General features: G+C 35.5%; 1 protein-coding gene across 3 annotated transcripts in view; it reads right to left on the bottom strand.

Annotated features, from left to right (window-relative positions):
• The window catches only part of PIP5K1B (phosphatidylinositol-4-phosphate 5-kinase type 1 beta), a 305629-nt gene that overhangs the window by 248215 nt on the left and 42430 nt on the right, over positions 1 to 14984 (bottom strand). The gene's annotated exons all lie outside the window — the stretch shown is intronic.

Raw genomic sequence — 14984 nt, 5'->3', positions numbered from 1 at the left:
TAGAAAAATAAGATGACACGCAGAAGTGTAAATATCATAGTACTGTGAATTCAACTACCATGGACCGGCTTAACTGACTAAATATTACCAGAAACAAGCCACTGATTAGCTCCTGAATGTGATAAAAAAGGAACACTATGGAGACCATTTCTTGCTGAGATTAAAGTAAACCCTAATCTATCATCAAAGGCAGTCAACCTTATAGAGAATCAAGATAAACTGGAAAACCATGAGACATCCAGGAAACACACCAAAACAAAGGTGATTATAAAAAGGTGGGGGCCAAAGGGATTAAAATAGAGAACATCTGTAAAAGTGTGTGTAGGAAAAAAAATCAGAGTGTCACCAGCACTTCCAGACAAAGATGGTACCCTGAAGCATGCACTGTGAGAATTCTCATCTACTGGCAGACAGGAAGTAAGCAAGCAAGGCCGATCCACTGAAATGGCAACATCTGACAAAACCAGCCCTTCAAAATATTCATCTGCATCTACTCTGACTCTCCTCACTCTCACTTAAGAAACCATTTGATGTTACGCAGGAGCTCTAGGAGGTTCATCAATGCACAGGAAGGAAATATGCCACCTCATTGCCATAATTATCCCAGCATGCTGAATGGTTTCCATTTTGAGTTGAAATTGATAAAAACGGCATTTTTCTTCATAAGTCTCTCTGATGATTTTGAGGAGTATGAATCAACTCACCAGGGTTTAATTGGCCTTGCAAAATGATGACATAAGGTTTATAAATCTACAAAGCTGTAAATCATATTTTAAAAAAATCCAAGAGAGTAGAGGAAGGGGATCAGGAAGGAGAGAGGAGGTAATGGCATGGGAAAATACTGGAGAATGAAATCTACCAAATTATGCTATGTCCATGTATGACTATATGACAACAAATCCCATATATATGTATACGTATATATGTATGTAATTATAATACACTAATTGAAATAATTATAATAATGATAGCAAGGAGATCAGTAGAGTAGAGTAAGCAGATCAGAGGAAGGAAGAAGGGGAGGGAAAAGGAAGATACTGGGAAATGAATTTGATAAAATTATGTGCCTGTACAAATATAGCATAATGAATTCCACTATTATGTATAATTATAATGTACCAATAAAAAAGATCATCAAAATCCTTCAATAATTTCCCTAGCCAACTATGTTACATCAACACTCCCTAGTTTGGGAGATTTTGCCTGGTGTTTCAATAATAAGTAAAATTATGATTGTGATTGTCACAACAGCTAACATTTGTTAGGGGCTTTCATATGACAGGCCCTATCCTAAGCGTTTTACTTATCTCATTTATCCCAAAGCCCCATAAGGAAGCTAAGTGTTGTTTTCTTTGTTTTACTAAATGAAGAACCAAGGCACAAAAAGGTTAATTTTTTTTGCCTCATCACATTCCCTTAATGAACCTCACACTTCAGTCAGTCTTACTGACATACAGTCAGCCTGCTGTGTCTGTGGTTCCACATCCATGCATTCCACCAACCAAGGTTCAAAAATACTCAGGAAAAAAAACTGTGCCTGTACTGAATATGAACAAATTTTTCCTTTTTATTATTCCCTAAACAATAGAGTCTAACAACTATCTACACAGCATTTACATTGCATTATGCTTCTGAGTAATCCAGAGATAATTTAAGATTTACAGGAGGAGTTGGGTATAGTGGCACATGCCTGCAATCCTAGTGACTCAGGAAGCTGAGGGAGGAGGATGGCAAGTTCAAGGCCAGCTTCAGCAGCTTAGCCAGGTCCTAAGCAATTTAGTGAGACCCTGTAGAAAGGGCTGGGGATATGGCTCACTAGTTAAGCATCCCTGGTACCAGAAATTTCTGTGTATGTATACACATAGGTACATATTTGTGTATGTATGTGTGTATCTATACACAGGAGGATGTAAATAGTTGATATGCAAATATTTTGCCATTTTATATCAAGGATTTGGGCATCTATAGATTTAGGAATCCTCAGGGAATTGGGGAACCAATTCTCCGTGGATATCAAGGGGCAACTGGACTTGCAAGTCTTACACATGGCATGCTTTTGCACACCTTTGTTCCTTTGCATAGACTATTGCTTGGCCCAGAAAACTACCCAACATTTTCTTGTCTAACCATCTTCTATTGATCCTTCAAGACTCAGTTTAGGCAGGGAATCCTCTGAGAAACCTTTTTCAGGTACTCCAGCCTATCCTAAGAAGAGTTAAATCCTCCCTGTTTCATGTTCCCATTACCACATGCACCCACTCCCACACAGAATGAGAACTCTAAGTCTGTTTGTGAATCTGTTCCTTCCTTGGTTACAGGCCCCCTCCAGGGAAATGTGATCATGTAAGACTTCATAGTCTTCATCTGCACAACTCCAGGGGCCATCATGCATACAGACTACAGAGTGATGGACATGGCAACTCCTAGAGTTGGACCTGATGGCAATTCTAAGGATAGAATCTTCATTGCCTTCCAAAGGACATGGCACCAAGTATGCACTCATACATTTTCAAGGTGAGTGAGTGGCTTGAGACAGGAATGATAATAAAGGTGAAACAGAGCTTAATCACTAAGTGTGCTCAGCCCATTTATTACCCTCCAAACATTTTGTAAGGGAATGTCTAAATGATCCTGTCAACCTAAAGATGGGTACTGGTTTGTTGTCTGGTATAAGTACAGACAGAAAAAAAAAATCTTTGTTTTCTCTATTCTCCATCAACTTCTTATGAATTCTCTTTAAATGTTAGCAGTGAATTTTGAATATTTCTCTGTAAGGCTTTGATAATGGCATAATTAGTCTGCAAATGGATGTGGCATTTCTACCAGAGATGTAAATAATTAGAGTGAGAACTAGGCATAAAAATCTAACCAAAAGAGTGGACTAAAATGCCAATAAAAACAGTCCAATTTTTCTATTTTAATGAGCATGTTCACAAGGACATGATGATTCTATATTCAGCAAAACAACATTCCACAACTTTCAGCCACCTGCTCAGCAGGGAGGAAAAACTGTACACTGAGCTTTGGCAAACATTTAAGATATCTTTGATTAGAAGTAAAAAAAAAAAAATTAAGCTAGGCAATAAGTTCCTGTTTCCTTTTAAAAGGAGGCAGTTTCTGTCCTTCCATGGATGGGAACATATTGCTGGGTAAAGAACTATCTATATGTCACCAGATTTAAGAAACAGCAAGAGATTGAGGCATATTTCACTGAAGACAAATCCTTCAATTAGTCTAGAACGCTACTTAGTTCTAATTTCTCCCAATGACTCTTACCATCTATTAACTAACTCAGAGTGGGAAAGGGGGACAGAAAGACAAGAATTACCAGCTCTGAACCGATTGGTTAAACTCTGAAAATACAGAGACATGGCAAAGTGACAGTTGGGACAACAGACCCCCAACAATGTCCACATGCTTACCCCTGGAAGCTGTGTCTCTATTACATGGCAAGGGGGAATTAAGTTTGCTAATTGACTGATTTTAAGATTATCCTGGATTATCTGCTGGACCTAATGTAATTACAAGCATCCTTACAATGGATGAGGGAGGCAGAATAGTCCGTGTCCAAGTGATGTGGTATGAGAAAGACTCAACTAGCTCCTCTAGCTTTGAAGATGGAAGGAGGCTATAAGCCAAGGAATGAAGCTGACTTGAGAATCTAGAAAAAGCAAGAAGAGAAATTGTTCCCTAGAGCCTCCAGAAGGAAGGCAGCTGTGCAGACATCTTAATTTTATTCCAGATGAGACCAATTTGGGGCATCTGACCTCCAGAACTATATAAGACAACAAATCTGCATTGTTTTAAGTTACTGCATAGCAGCAATAAGAAATGAATACAGGCAATTTCACCTGAGAGAAGAAATAAATTATATCTATAACATCTAAAGCATGTGGATATTTATTCTCCCAAAGGAGAGTCAAGAGCTGCTGTAGACTGCCATATCTGGTATGGTCATTTCCTTCTCTACCCTAACACTTTATAGCTATCTATTCTATAGAAATGGTCCAAAATATGCTCAACTGATATAGAATTTTGAGACACTGTGCCAACAAAATTCATAACATTTTATGAGGGCCACAGAGATCACAAAGAAAATTACCTGATCCATTCGCTATAATGAATTTACAAATCCTGAAGACCACCAGGCAAGAAGGCCTCAGGTAGTACAAGACTCCAGGTCTCTCAGCCAGTTAATCGCAGAATGAATATGAGAATCCCTTTCTCTGTCTCTCTCTCTAACCCCTCCAGTTCTCTTCCAATTTCTTATTCTTCTGGTAACTGGGATTAAGTCAATGCATAAAAATAAAACAGACATTTTCTGCCATATTATAACCTCAGTCAGGTAATACATACATGTTTCTACAAGATAGAAAGTCTCAATAGGAACATCTAAGGATAAAACTACAGAATGGTTTAGAAGCCAGCAAGACTCAGTTAAGATGAGACTTCAGTATATCCTCATTTATTTTTAGCAGAGTTGTAAACTCCTATGTGTTGCAAAGACAGTACCAGGGGCAAAGCCTTAAGCAAAATAGACCTGGATTCATGGAGCTTAAAGTCTAGAGGCAAGGACAGAAAGGTAAGTGTGAGGGGTCCCTGTTAGCGAACTGTTAAGCTACAATTGAGAAGATTCCAGTAGAGTAAGCAGACCTCCATGGGGTGTCTCATGGCTCACTCACCAACTCTAATTCCTAACAACTAGCTAGGCTGTGGACTCACTCCAAGATAGGTATGAATTTTCCTTTTCAGAGAGTTCCCCCACTCCAGCAAGCTAAGAAGAAATCCCCCTGGATGGTAAGATACTTGGATCATATTTTCATTGTGTACCCAATTGCCTTGCAGAAGGGTAGTTTGGTTTTTTGTTTTGCTTTTGTGTGTTTCTGCTGCTGTTGTTGTTTTGCACCGAGGACTTCTCTTTATCTGTGTTTAAAATCACTTTTTTTTTCAGAGAAAATAGTAGTCTGGCAATAACATTTTTAGTCCTGATTAATTAGAATCATATTTTTACTTTGTGAGAAACAGTAGGTAGAGAAATTACCTTCCTTTCAATTGTAGCTTAACATTTGATCCACCCCAAAAGAATGCTGTGTTCATAGCTGAGTTAACATGAACTCTGACACGGAGCTGAGATTGTAGTTTGACGCAGATATTTTGCATACCAAAAATGATTCACCATATATTTCTACATTTAGTCCTGGTTCAAAGAGTCAACACATTAATAGACATCCAAATTTTCTAACGTCTTAACTAAGACAATAAAAAATAATGTAGCTTCTGACTAACCCTGTTTGTTGCTTGAAATATTCCTTTTCATTTTTTGCAAAAGGCTTACCTTAGAATAATGCTTTTCAATAGAAATTTCAATGCAAACTACACAAGAAATTTTAAATTTTCTGGTAGTTGTATTTTTAAAAAATATAAGAAATGGTAAAATTTTAATAGTATATTTTATTTAATTCAGTATGTAAAAATATTTCAGCATGTAGTCAATGTAAAAACTAATGAGAAATTATAATTTTCTTTCTATTTAATCTTTCAGCATTTGCTGTGCAATTTATACTTACTGCTTCTCTCACTTCAGATGCTAAATTTTCACTGGATACTTGATTATATTTATCCATCCTTTTTTAATTTGTTCTTTTTAGATATACATTACAGTAGAGTGTATTTTGACATATTAAACATAAAAGGAGTATAACTTCCCATTCTTGTGGTTGTACATGATATGGAGTTATACTGGTCTGTATTCATATATGAACATAGGAAAGTCATGTAGGATTCATTCCGCTTTCTTTCCTATTACCATCCCTTCTCCTTTCCCTTCATTCCCCTTTGTCTATCCAATCCCCTCCCTATCCTCCCTTGTTGTGGGTTAGCATAAACATATCACAGAGAACATTTAGACTTTGTTTTTTTTGGGGGGGACTGGCTTATTTAATTTAGCATGATAGTCTCTAGTTCCATCTATTTACTAGCAAATGCCATAATTTTGTTCTTCTTTATGGCTGAGTAATATTCCATTGTGTATATATACTACATTTTTATCTACTCATCTGTTATAGGGCACGTAGGTTGGTTCCATAGCTTAACTATTGTGAACTGAGCTGCTATAAACATTGATATGGCTTGTGTTGCTGTAATATACTGTTTTTAAGTCCTTTGGGTATAAATCAGGTATGTTTAGAGCATTTATATCTAGTGTAGTTTTTTTGACATATATAATTTAGGGCTACTTGTTGCCTGTTTATTCCTTCTTCTTTTTATTCCTCTGTTTCTTTTTATTGCCCTGTTTTGGGTTATTTGTAAAATTTTTAGTATTCAATTCTCTCTATTATTTTTTCACTACACATTTCTTTTGCAATTTTTTTTTCATTCCTCTAGAGATTACATACACATACTGTACTTAACTTTTTATGGTCTATCCTTTAAATTTTATCATTTCAATTGGAATGTAAAAATGTTAACAACATTTAGGTCCCTCCCCCTTTACGCTATAGTTGTCACCCATTACATTTACATACAATTAAAAGTCTCATCAGATAACATTTTATTATTTTCTTTCAACCATATTTGAAAGAAATGAAAAGGAGATTAGTCTATTGTGTGTACTAGATATTTGTCATTTCTATTCCTCTGTCTTCACTTCAGATGTTCCAAGTTCCCTTCTGGGATTATTTTCCCTTTTTTCTGAAGAATGTACTTCAGCAATTTTCTTAGGCCAGGCCTACCATCAATGAATTATCTTAGTTTTCCTTCATCTGAAAATATTTGAAAATTCCTGAAGAACATTTGTAGGAAACATAGAATGCTATGATAATCAATGTTTCCTTAAAAATGTTGTATCACTTGCTCTGAATTCATGATGAGAAATTCTGAGACATTCAAATCATGGTTCCTTTATTGGTGATGCATTATTTTCCTTTATTTTCAAGATTTTTTTTCTGTCCTTGGTTTTTAGCAGTTTGTTGAGGATGTGTTTAGGTAGAGACTTTGTGGGTTTATTCTAGTTGAGGCTTTCTGAGTCTCTTGAACCTATAGGTATATGCCACGTTTGGGGATTTTATATTATTATTTATTCAAATACTGTCCCAGGGCAATGCTCTTCCCTCTTCTTTTGGATGCCATGAACATTTGGCCTTTTGTTATTATTCTGCAGGTTCCTGGGCTCAGTCATTTGCCTTTTTATTGTTCAGATCACACAATTTCTGTTGATCATATCTTCAGGTTCACTGACTTCTTCTGTCATCTCCCTTCTGGCATTCACTCTATTTGGTGAGTTTTAAATTTTTGGTTATTGCAGTTTTGAGCTCAAAAATTTGAATTTAGTTCTTCTATATATCCTATATTCATTCATGTGCTGAGAATTTCTATCTTCCATCTGTTTCAAAAGTGTTTGCCTTTACTTGTTAAGCATTTTTATAATGGCAGCTGTAAAGTCTGACAGTTCTGACATCTGTGCCATCTTAGTATTGGCTTCTGTTGATTACTTTTCCCCAACACAAACTGTCTTCCTGTTTCTTCATATGCCAAGTAATTTTGGATTGTATACTAGAGATTTGCATTTATGTTATGACACTCTGTGTCTTATTTAAATCTTGCTAAGAATTTTGCTATTTTTGTGTTAGCAAGCAATTGTCCTGGTTAGATTCAAGCCCCCCCTTTTTTTTCTGGGCTGTAGTTCCAATGTTCCAAGTTCAGTGTTCAAAGCCTTGGTAGAGATTTCCATTCCTAGGCATGATGAAGTAACAGGGACCAGATTCATCCTTCCTTTCTCAATTTGGTGGAACTTCTAATTCCTGAATCTCCCTGCCACTGTTTACTTTCTTAGTCCTCAAAGAGCTGCTCTATGCATTCTGGCCAGGTTTTCTAGCTTAATTCAGTGGGAGGGTAACGATGAAGTCTGTTATTTCATCTTATCTGGAAATGGAATCTCTTGCCTATATTTGGGTTCAATTAAATTTGCAGTTGAAAAAGTAGACTCATACATACTTAGTTGCTACAAACATGCATAAATGCTTTCCAATAACTAGACTGAGTATCCATTTTTAAATTCAAATGAAAGAAAAGTAAAAAGTTAATTATATTAGCCAGCCTTTAAGGGTTTGTTATTTACTTGCTGCCATAGGTTACTCTATTAGGTAGAGAAGCATTAGAAAGTCCTGTTGAAGAATTTATAAGAGAGGTCAGAAATATAACTATAGATCTAAAATGACCGTCCTCCACTACTGATTCTCTAAGAAAGAGGGAGAAACCCATATATTCCAATGCATTTCTTACCAAATGAAGCCCCCTAGTTCTCTTTACTCAGTATAAACCAGAGCTGAGTTTAATAAAGCTACATTTGAAGTTTTTTATCTTTGAATTTTGCTGTTTTGGTCAGTAGTATTAATATTTTTCTCTTAAGCCCCCTTTAAATGTCACAAATGTGATGCTTTCATTAAAATAATAGATAGAAAGACAAAATTCTAGAGATATGCTACCAAAGAGTTCAGTTACCAGCTTCATGTGGCTATTTAGCAAATGATGTGTGTGCAAATAGTGAATTTTACATTTTAAATAAAAAAATAAAAGATGCTTATTTCTGTTCTTAGAAAAGTTTTTTAAGTATGTTGAAACAATTTGGGAATGAATGTGAGGTTATATTTCTCCTCTTTTTTTTTTCCAGTGCTGGGGATCAAACTCAGGGCTATACAGATGCTAGGCAAGAGCTGTACCACTGAACTTACACCCTGTGTGTATTTTTCTCAACTGAAGTTTATAAGAAGCCTAAGTACAGATCAAACATTTCTGATGAAAATGTAGTATCTAAATTGATATTTCCTAGAAGTATGAAAATATACTAGATTTGGAAGATTGAGTTTGAATATAAAAATATCATTAACAATTTTTATACTGATTATTAAATTAATTTTTTGACATGCTAAAACATAACCATTACTATTAGGTTTACCTTCTTATTTTTAAAATGTGGATACTATAAAATTTCAAATTATATATGTGGCTGTCAATATATTTTTATTGTATACTGCTGTTCTAAAGAAAAAAAAACTGAAAAACACATGTATTTTAACTGAAATTCTAGAAAATGGAAATATAGCCAAAAATATAGTATATTTGGTGCAAAGAAGAAATCATAGGCAGAACATGTCCAGAGAAGGAGGATATATGTACACATTATCAGACTCCTCAAACTGTAGCAAGGTCAAAGATAAAAGAAAATTCTTTTCTGATTTCGTTTTTAATTACTTCAATACAAGAATGATTATGACAAAAAGAGGCTAAATTTACTCTTTTCGGTATTTCCGTTGCTTGGTTGGCTTTTAATTTACAGATGACCTTGTAAAACCAAAACTGTAAACTGAGAATGAATACACAGACGGCATAGCTGCTACTATACATTTTTAGATGTCTATTTTTTCCACAAATGTGTCAAGCTGATAAAATGAGAATACACGGAATTCACAAAGTCTTCACATTAAATTTCTAATTTAAGTTCTCCCTTTTTTTTGGCTTTGGTATCTGGAAATGGATCATTTATGAGCTTCTGAAATTAATATTATACAATGGAGGGAAACATGCTGATCTGTCAAATGAGAGTCTTCAAAAGTTTTTATGTAGAATATCACATGTCCAAAGGCCCTAAAAAAAAAATCCCTAGAATTTAGTGTTAGGAATAGGACAGTTTATCCAACCTCTCTTCATGCTATTCTATGTGCATGACAGGAGTGAGTCCACACTGTCTACATTCTGTAATTAGTGTCACATGACTGATCAAAGATGTCAAGGCAAAGTCTACACTGCAGTTCAGAGAGTGAGGCCAGCTCTCAGAGGCCACCCAGTGGCTCAGAGAAAAGGATTATTTTGTTCAGGTGACCTTAAGCCTTCAAGGGGTCAGGCAGAATGATCTCAGCTCTGCTGTTTAGGCTCTCTGAGGACACATGGGTCAGTGATTGAGGACTGTGGGGGGATTGTGCTGGGGTCATGCTGGGATCCATCCTCAGGACTCTGGCCTGCAGAAATTACCTCTTACTTCACATTCCCAAAGCCCAATAGTCCAGTTTTCTCATTTAAATGTTCCATAACTAGAGAAATATGTGATTATGTTTGGATGATAGCATACACACCTGTATAGGTAGTGTGATAGCAATTACCCAGACACAGGAAAAACAATCATAAATGCCAGTAGAGATTCTCTCTAGTGGTAGGGTTACATTCCTTATACTTTTCAATATTTTCCACCTTTTAAGGGGGACATCTTATATTACATAAAATACAGGGCAACTTCATCATTTTTTGTATGAGGAAGCATAAAAATCAAGAAGCATCCATATCTAACAAAGTACCTGAATATACTTTTGAATTCTCATTTGACATTAGCACCAAATACACTTTATAAACTTCTTGTGATATCATTATACAGCAATATACTCATAACTGTACTTTCAAAGTGCCCACACAGCTAACCCAAAAAATAGGATAAGTACTAAAAACAAAACTGAAATTTTTTGGAAAGTAGTCACCAAAGTAGGACAATGAAACAAAATAGGACATACTCTTTTAGAGTATAAGTACAAACTTCAACCATTCAATTACATCAGACATCTAAAGTCTTGGTAAATCTGTGAGACATTAAGGTTTCACACATTACATGAATGAAGTTTCTATCCACTTTTCTAACTTCTCAAATTCCTTCTTATAGATCTTTCAAAGTTCAGCAAGACAGACAGACAGGCACAAATTGCCTACTGTCTGCAATAAAACGCATTTATTTTAATTTTTTAAATTTTTTTAAACACAATATCTTTATTTTTATGTGGTGCTGAGCATGGAACCCAGTGCCTCACATGTGTAAGGCAGGCGCTCTACCACTGAGCTACAGCCTCAGCCCAAAAACGTATTTATTTATTAGGTTGGTGTGTTAGGTTTTAGCCAAAGAGCTCCAGGCAAATAGAGTTGGGTTTTCACAGGGCTGAAATATTGAACTAAAAGATCACATGTAAATAATGTTATTAAAAGTACTTAATTTGAGAAGAAAGAGACCAACATTGCTAAAGTACTATATAGAAAGAGAATCACAGCTCATATATTACCTCAAATTATAAATAATGAAATTGATAGAATTATTTGGAAATAATATGACATTTCACTGGGAAAAAAATGAACCACCATACAAAAATTAATTTTCCCTTAATTCTAGAAATAATTGGCTGGGAAATATAATGGGATAAAATTCATATTCCTAAAGGAAAGAAAAGATGCCAAACACGTGAGTACATTTAAAGAGAAGTATACAGAGGCAACATAAAGAAAGTCATGTAACTTCACAATGGGACCATCTTTACATTTAAACTTCAACTTGTCATTTAATTCAAGTTTAAGTTTAAATGTAAAGATGGTAATTTTACCCTCAATAAATTATGGATTTATAATTAACACATAAGCAATTTGCAAGAGAAATCATACAAATGGCCAAAATATTAAAATGTACCTAAAGTCAAATGTGTAAATTAAAACATGTTAATGATGTTTTCAACATCTATGTGTTGAACATTTTCAAAAAGTGATCACATGTAATATGTTTAAGCAAGCAAGGTACTGGACATTCCCACTCCTGGTCTAAATCTACATAAATATCATTTTAAGAGAAGAAATTTTGCAATGCATATCAAGTACCCTAACATTTTACAACCCTGCTGTTCTAATAATTATATTTCAAATAATCTGTCCAAAGGAAATGTCCATGCATATTTAAGTGTATTTATAATATTTGATGATTAAAATAACAGGTTTCTAACAGTTTTAATTTACTTACATTATGCTAATTACTTAAAATACAACTATTAAAATGTTATAGAAGACTAGAGACAGAAAAAATATTCATACTGTCTTGTATTTAGAAGTCAGATTCTAAAACAGCATGTCCTCTAGATCCCATTTTTAAGAAAATCTACAAGTAAATGCAAACAGAAAAGATTGAAGGATACATACCAAAATGTTGAAACTGGTTATTGTGAGTAGTTGTGTTACCAGAGATTTGTGTCTTCTTTTATCACTTATATTTTCTAAACTTTCTACAATAAGAAATGTATTTTTTCATGCTAACAAATTTATAATTTTTAGGCAAAGTATTTACAGCTGATCCTCATGGGGGAAGATTTATGAGAATTACAGATTCTAGGATTCCAGGGTTCCCTGGCATTAACCAGTAAGCTCAGATATTTAACTTTATTTTTGCTAAATCTTTAATACCCCTTTCTTTCCTCATCTCCTCTCTTTCTGCTCTCCCTAGGTGATTCCTCCCTTTTAAAATGTTCTGTTTTCTCCTTTATTTTCACAAAAACAAAAACCTACATTGGTTGTTTTGGACACAGTTGCTGCCCTCATTTCTATGTTCCACTGCTAATGATCCTGTTTTTCAAACTTTGCTTTGAAGTTTCTAGTCTCAACCAACCACACTCTATTATATTGAACTGAAAATACAACAGAACCCTTGTCTGAATTCCAGATATGGCCCTTTATATCTGATGATAGCAATCTGTTCCTCCTGGGTCCTTTCTTAGTCACCAACATGAAAACGACATGAAGCAGAACCTGCAATAGCCCCTCACCTTTAAGTCAGTTCCAAACAAAACCACCAGCTAATCAGAAAGTGGATTCCAAAGGAGCCTCAAAAGCACATTTACTCTGGGCCCTGGTCCTTATAGGATGACAAAGTACCATTCTTCCCATTTGGTAGAGAAACTCAGAGAACTGGCTAAAACACAAATTGGTAACTAGTGGTAAAAGAAAGGATGAAACCTGGGTCTTGTGGTTCATAGAAACAAGACTTTTCTATGGGTCATCTGAATTTAAAAAAGAAGAAAGAAAAAAAAAACAGGAAAAAAAAGGAAACCAAATGATATTCCAATGACTATGGCTAAATGCACATTTTCACAAATGTTAAGTTAAAAAGCAATATCCTGGTCTTGTACTAACTATATGAATAGCCAAACCTCTCTGGGACTTGGTTGCTCATCTGAGAGAAAGTTGAACTTGAAGATCTCTAACACTGTACAGTTTCTGCTCCACTTCCATTAACATGTACCATTTTAAAACTACAGGCAACTCAGCAAACAATATATAATTGATTCAGCAAACATTCACTGGGTACCTACTGAGGGGACATAGCTTGGATCTCTATTTATATAATCAATATAGCACCATAAAATTTTAGATCAGGAAGAACTAAATTTTAAATAAGTGCACAGGTATAGAAGTTCTGGACATACTGTAATTATTAAACTTTTAGCATATCTATAAAGTTAAAGAAGAGTTATTCTCTCTGTCCATACTACAAAGGACCATCCCATCCTCCAATAACTCTTTGGAAGATTAGATAGGAAAACAAGGAATCTGGGCTTGAGTCCTGGCACTGTCAGAAATTCATTTTATTAAAAAAACATCAAAGTGTAATTTACATAGAATAAAACCAAATGTTTCCAAGGGTACATTTTGTATGTTCACAATGTTGTACAACCCCCAATTCTAGTTCTCATACTTTTCCTGCAGGACAGGAATGCGTTCCAGGTCAAGGCCTTGACCTTGACCATTTCCCAAAGAATCCTGTGACTTGAATGTCCCAGTTCATTCTCCACAGTCGGGCAACCTATTCTATTCCAGCACCATTTAACAAGTATCCATAGAAGTCTTTACCCACAAAGTGAAGAGCCATGTCATTACCTGGCAAAGTCAATCTATAGAATCATCCACAAGAACTAATAAGTCACACTTAAAAAATAGCTGGACTTCTATTACCTGAATCACTCATTGGCTCTATTTCAGTCCCCCTTTGTATAAGTTCATAGGGAATACTCAAAATGTTGATGCCCAAGCTCATAAGAAGTCAATTCATAGGTTCTCTTTGTCAACACTCCCTTGGCAGGACTTATTAGAGAAATGTTTGCATATTTGAAACTGATAATTACAGGTATGCTTTACAAAGAGATCATAATTGCTATGAATATTTACATAATACCTCAGAAATATTCTTTTACGCAATCAAAAATTACAACTACCATCAATTTCTGAGGGTTTATGATGCCGTTAACACAAGTCTACTTGCTTTCACTATTTAATTTTATGTAATCCTTTATAATGGTTATAAGAATACTTGCAGCTTAGGTTAAATGACTTCCCCCAAATCATTCACTTTACAAGTTGGAAGCCAGAATTAAAAAGGAGGTCAGTTTGACGCAAAAACCTGTTCTCTTACCTACCAGGCACACGTCTTCCCTGACACTGCGTTGCTAATAATGATCCCTGAACCACTTCCATGAAGAATTCCCACGGCAGCTAGGATAAACCAATGCCACACAGCTTAGATTTGAAAGGCATTGCCAGGCAGTTCTGAGGAGAAGGAGCAGAACATTTTCCATATTTGAAAGGGTGAGGTATTCCATCTGCTAGTCATAAGCAGAGATGCTTTAGCTAACACCAGTTTCAACTCACAAAGATATTTCTATTAATTTAAATAAGAATATTTAAAAGTTTTCCCATCCTACTTAATACCACAACTTACATCTACTGTCACCTTTAGCATCTCAATCTCCTCGATCTAGATTATTGTTTTGCTATAGTCGATCACCAGCTAACATATACCATGCCATTGACAAATATATTGTGCATATTACTATCATTGTGTGCTGGAATGCAAACTTATTGGGACTAGGGATCTTTTGTTTTATTCATGGCTGTATCCTCAGTGTTTAGAGATACAGTGGCCAAAGCCGCATTCTGGCTGGGCACAAAATAACCGAGCTGCCACACAGCCTTGTAGGTTCAAACAGCAACCTTTATTCCCGAACTCTCACTGGCACTCTGCACACACTTCCCCGGAACACACTGCCTCCACCAGGCTCCGCAAGCCAATTCTCTCAGAACCCCGTGAGAACTCAACAGGAACTCCAAAGTAGAGGCGCCTGAGGCAGCAGGATCCACCCTAA

The sequence above is a fragment of the Spermophilus citellus genome (assembly GCF_964194105.1).
Source record: "Spermophilus citellus genome assembly, chromosome: 2".
Lineage (NCBI taxonomy): Eukaryota > Metazoa > Chordata > Mammalia > Rodentia > Sciuridae > Spermophilus > Spermophilus citellus.
The sequence above is the reverse complement of the archived record's forward strand: the minus strand, read 5'-3'. Positions and strand labels throughout refer to the sequence as shown.